Source organism: Rhinopithecus roxellana, chromosome 13 (genome assembly GCF_007565055.1).
Source record: "Rhinopithecus roxellana isolate Shanxi Qingling chromosome 13, ASM756505v1, whole genome shotgun sequence".
Classification (NCBI taxonomy): domain Eukaryota; kingdom Metazoa; phylum Chordata; class Mammalia; order Primates; family Cercopithecidae; genus Rhinopithecus; species Rhinopithecus roxellana.
This window is the reverse complement of record NC_044561.1, coordinates 71,047,251-71,052,882: the sequence shown is the minus strand read 5'-3', so window position 1 is coordinate 71,052,882 and position 5,632 is coordinate 71,047,251.

Below are 5,632 nucleotides of genomic sequence, written 5' to 3'. Positions count from 1 at the left end.
CCTTCCCTGAACGTCTGGATCTGACCATGCAGTGACCAGGCTGGGCGGGGCTGACCCTTCCCTGAACGTCCGGATCTGACCATGCAGTGACCAGGCTGGGCGGGGCTGACCCTTCCCTGAACGTCCGGATCTGACTGCGCGGGGACCAGGCTGGGCGGGGCTGACCCTTCCCTGAACGTCCGGATCTGACTGCGCGGGGACCAGGCTGGGCAGGACTGACCCTTCCCTGAACGTCCGGATCTGACCATGCAGTGACCAGGCTGGGCAGGACTGACCCTTCCCTGAACGTCCGGATCTGACTGCGCGGGGACCAGGCTGGGCGGGACTGACCCTTCCCTGAACGTCCGTATCTGACCATGCAGTGACCAGGCTGGGCGGGGCTGACCCTTCCCTGAACGTCCGGATCTGACTGCGCGGGGACCAGGCTGGGCAGGACTGACCCTTCCCTGAACGTCTGGATCTGACTGCGCGGGGACCAGGCTGGGCGGGACTGACCCTTCCCTGAACGTCCGGATCTGACTGCGCGGGGACCAGGCTGGGCGGGGCTGACGTCAGGAGTGTTGGAGGGAGGGTGGGCTCTGCTCTTGGGGGAAGCTCCTCTCTGCCACCTGCTGATCCAGGCTTTGGCCCTTTGGCAAGGGGCCTCGCGTGACCCAGGTCAGGTCTCCAGAGGTGCTGGGAACAACAGGAGGGGTGAGGGACAGGTGACTGGGGCTGGGCCCTCAGGGTGTGCACAGGACAAAGAGGCATCCCCAGGAGGCCTGTGTGGGGCATTCCGGGGGCACCCAGCCACACGCCCCCTCCCCAGTGGCTGCATCTTGTGTGACCACAGTGAGGGTTGCCACATGAGCCGCCTGGGCAGGTGTGTCTAGTGCTTTGCTGTTTACCACATGTGCAGGTGATCAGGCTGCAGAGCTGCTCCCTGGAACCGCCCCTCATGCCATGCCCAGCACCCTCCCAGGCATCCCTGCCCCTGTGCCCACTGAGCCAGTACCCATCTGCAACGTGGCTGCCTCAAGAATGCTACCTGCACGGAGTTGTCCAGTGTGGGACCTTTTGGGATTGGAGTGTTCACTCAGCACTGTGCCAAGACCCACCCCAGAGGCTGCAGTGTGGATGGAGATTCCCACGCGTCTGCTCTTGGATTCCTTCTGTAGCGAGGACCCCACCCCACTCTAGGGCCTCCCCTTCCCTCAGTCACCTGGTTGACCTCACCTCACAGAAAGGAAGTGGAGCCCCAGAGGCATAAGGGTGCTGGCCCACCGGCTCTTGTCCTCACAGTCTTCAGATCAGGCAGGGGTAACCCTGGCCACGTGTCGAGTGACAGTGTGGGCTCCTGGAACCCCAAGGGGGACTCAGCCCAAGTGACAGGTAGGGTCAAGGGGCAGGCCCAGGAGCCACAGAGGCACCATCCAGGCACCTTGCACATCTTCGTGCAGTGTTTGCCGACAGGAGGGGTTTGCCAAGCACCTCTGCCAGGCTCCATTCCAGGTGCTGGAGAGACAGTGGCACCAGGCCAACACGAGGTCCTCTTCTCCAGAACTGATGGAAAGGGGGTATACAAGGTTCCCTACAGGGAGGCCGGGGGTGCCATTAGGGCAGTCAGGGAAGGCTTCTCAGAGGAGGTGATGTGCTGAGACCTCAGGAGGGGATGAACATTTTAGGTAAAAAACAAATAAACAAACAAAAACAGCAAGTGCCAAGGTCCTGAGGCAGGAACAAGCCACAAGGCCCAGGGAGCAAATGGAAACAGTCCCGGCCCTGGTAATGGGCAGGGCATCGGCTGTGTTTTAGGAAGCCTTTACCCACTTTATGCCGAAGCGGGTCATGCCCTCGGGTCTCTGCTGTCATGCGCTTTCTTCCTCCATGCATCAAGAGCTGACTCCTTCCTGTATCATATGGCAGTTGTGATGGACGCTCCCAAACTTAGCCACACTCCCTGCAAGAGCTGTCGGGAAAGTGCCCTGTAGGCAGAGTTGGGGAACTAGAGTCACGCACACGCACGTGTGTGGGGCCAGATCATCCTCCGATTGTGCCACTGCACTCTAGCCTGGGTGGCAGCATGAGACTTTCTCAAAATAATAAGAAGAAGAGTTGAATCCAGAATATAAGAAGAATTCCTACAACCCAGCAATTAAAGGATGATCCAATTTAAAAACAGGCAAAGGATTTGAATTTTATTTCATCACAAAAGACGAGCCCAGGAGAAGATGCTCAAGATTTTCCCAGACACCCAGGAAAGTGCAAACCAAAGCCACAGTGCTGACTGTATCAAAAACAAAAAGCAAACAAACAAATGAAACCAGAAAACGATGAGTCGTGGAGAACTTGGAATCCTCACACACTGTGGGTGGGAATGGAAAATGGAAAAATGGCACAGCTACTTGGGAAAACAGTTTGGCGGTTCATCAAAAAGTTAACCATGGAATTAGCAGAAGACCCGGCAATTCCACTCCTAGGTATCTACCCAAGAGAAATGAAAGCAGGTGTCCACATAAAGACAAGCATGCAAGTGTGCACGGCAGCATCGCTCCTAATAGTCCAAAAGTGAACCAGCCCGAATGTCACCTGGCTGACGAGTAGGTAAATCAACGTGGGCTGACCACACGGTGGGTCTCACTTGGCCGTCAATCAGAAAGAAGGAAGCCCAGCACTACGGTGTGCAGGTGCACACCGACCCTGAAACATGCTCGGAGGAAGCAGCCAGACACAGAAGGCCGTGTTTAGTGATTCTTTTATAAGAAATGTCCGGAATGGACACATCTGCAGAGACAGAAAATGGACTAGTGGGTCCAGGGTCTGGGGGAAGGCGAGGTGGGAGCGACTGTCATGGGTGCAGGGCGTTTTGGTGCAGTGATGAAATGTTCTGGAGTTAGATAATGGTGATGGTTGCACAACTCTGTGAACACGCTTAAAACACCGAATTGTACACTTTAAAAGGTGAATATTTGGGGATGTGACTTATCTCTCTGTAAAGCTATTATTAAATACATCCATCCATGCGTTCATCACTGACTGCCTGCCCTGTGCTTTCACTCCTGTAGACCCTGGAGATATGTTGGTGTATCTGTGTCTGTTCCATAACCTTCTGGTGTCTGTTCCATAACTGCAGCTCTGCCAGGAGAGCATGTGTGGGCCCCATGTTCAGAGGCACCCCAACTCCCTCCCTGCTCACTTCCTTAGGATGACAGGAGGCAAGAAGGGGCCGTAGAGACCTACACTCCAACCCCACTGAGGCAGATGATGTTTTCCAACAACAGCCACAATATGTCTCATTCCTTCTGCTGGAGGTGGGGTCTGTGCACCCTCTCTTTGACCCTGGCAGGCGATTGGGACTGCCTCGTGGCAGAGGTGACACAGCTTCTACTGTCAGTGCCTTCTGGGCACACTCACCTTGGGAACCCAGTGCCACGCTGTGAGGAAGCCCAGACCACGGGAGCCCTGGCGCTGTGCACCAGCTCTCAGGCCGAGTTCGCTGTGAGGGGGGTGCCGTCTTGGGTGCTCCAGTCCCCAGCTGGGCTCTCTGTCCCCACTCCTCCTGTAGGGGAGGGAATCAGCCCTTCCCACCTAGCCACACCTGCAGATTTGGGAAGGAAAGAAGTAATGATGCTGTTTTAAGCCTGAGGGCCTCTGCTGTCAGTAAAGGCTTGAAGGAAAGTGAGGCAAAGGTTGACGGAAGCTGGAGGAAGGGAAAGCCTCAGAGGACAGGAACAGTAGGTTATGCAGCGCTGTGGCCTGCGGGGACACAGAGGCAGAAAATGTGCAGATGCCCCGGGCGAGTAGCGACTCTAGGCAGAAACACCAGCAGGCTTTATTGCAGCTGTGTGTAAGAAGGAGAAGAGAGGGTTTCGTTTTTTAACTTTAGTTTTCAAGCAAAATTTAGATACAATTAAAGAAGCCAGGACTTAACAGAATTGAAAAGAAAGCTGTTGACAATGCCAAGTGCTGATGAAGGCTCAGGTAACGGGAACACTCCCCCGTCACTGGTGGACGCAGAGCTCAGGAACCCAGCTCTACAGTGTACTATAAAGTTAGACCCACACCTTCTTATAACACAGAAATTCCACTCCTAGAGAAAGGCAAAATTATGTTCACACAAAATCTTGTACACAAATGTTTTTTTATAGGGCTATTCTTTTTTTTTTCTTTGAGACTGGGTCTTGCTCTGTCGCCCAGGCTGGAGTGCAATGGTGCAATCTCAGCTCACTGCAGCCTCTTACTCCCGGGTTCAAGCAAATTTTCACAATCATCAACAAAATTGGAAACCACCCAAATGTCCTCTGGGGTGTGGAAGGATCGTCACACAGCCACCCACTGGACTCAGCCGTGGAGGGAGGCACTGTTAATATGCAACAGGGACGAACCTGGGAGGCACCATGCTGAGCAAAAGAACCAGACCCAAGAGGCTAGTAGTGTATGGTTTTATTTACACGACAGCTTCCAAAAGGCAAAGCTGCAGGGATGGAGAGGAGACCAGCTGCTGCCAGGGGCTGGGGTGGAGAGGAAAGTGTGGCTTTTAAAAGTAGCCTGGGGCTGGACAGGGTGGCTCACACCCATAATGCCCGCACTTTGGGAGGCCGAGGCATGCAGATCACTTGATATCAGGAGTTCGAGACCAGCCTGGCCAACATGATGAAACCCCATCCCTACTAAAAATACAAAAATTAGCAGGGCTTGGTGGCGCCTGCCTATAATCCCAGCTACTCCAGAGGCTGAGGCAGGAGAATCGCTTGAACCTGGGAGGCAGAGGCTGCAGTGAGCCGAGATCACACCACTGCACTCCAGCCTGGGCAACAGAGCGAGACTCCATCTCAGACAAACAAGAAAGTAGCATGGCGGAGATGCTCTGGGTCATGAAGCTATCTGTGTCCTGACGGTGGGCATGGTTCCACAAATCCATACGTGTGTCAAATTCCTTATTTTTTCCTTTTTTTTTTTTTTTTTGATACAGGTTCTCACTCAGCCACTCAGGTTGGAGTGCAGTGGTACAATCATGGCTCACTGAAGCCTTGACCTCCTGGTCTCAGGTGATCTTCCCACCTCAGCCTCCCAGGCAGCTGGGACTACAGGCATGCACCACCATACCCAGGTAATTTTCATATTTTTTGTAGATATGGTGTCTTGCTCTGTTGCCCGGGCTGGTTTTGAACTCCTGAGTTCAAGCAGTCCTCCTGCCTCGGCCTCCTAAAGTGCTGGGATTACAGGTGTGAGCCACCAGGCCTGGTTTATAGAATCACTTCTTACAATCCAGTTTTACTGCACAGTGGCTTAAAAAATAAAATCAAAAACACTGTTTCTCAGTCCAAGATTCTGCAGGTGGCAAAGGATCCTTAAATTAATGAAAGGGCATCAGACCCAGGCGACAGCAGCAGAGGGTCTAAGGAGGGAGTGAAGGGTGTGGCTCTAAACTCCTCTGTTAAAACAGCAGAAAAACTTCAGGCAATTATTCACAGACTCTCTCAAATAAAAGAAAGGTCTGGCCGGGTGCGGTGGCTCAAGCCTGTAATCCCAGCACCTTGGGAGGCCGAGACGGGCGGATCACGAGGTCAGGAGATCGAGACCATCCTGGCTAACACGGTGAAACCCCCTCTCTACCAAAAAATACAAAACACTAGCCGGGCGAGGTGGCGGC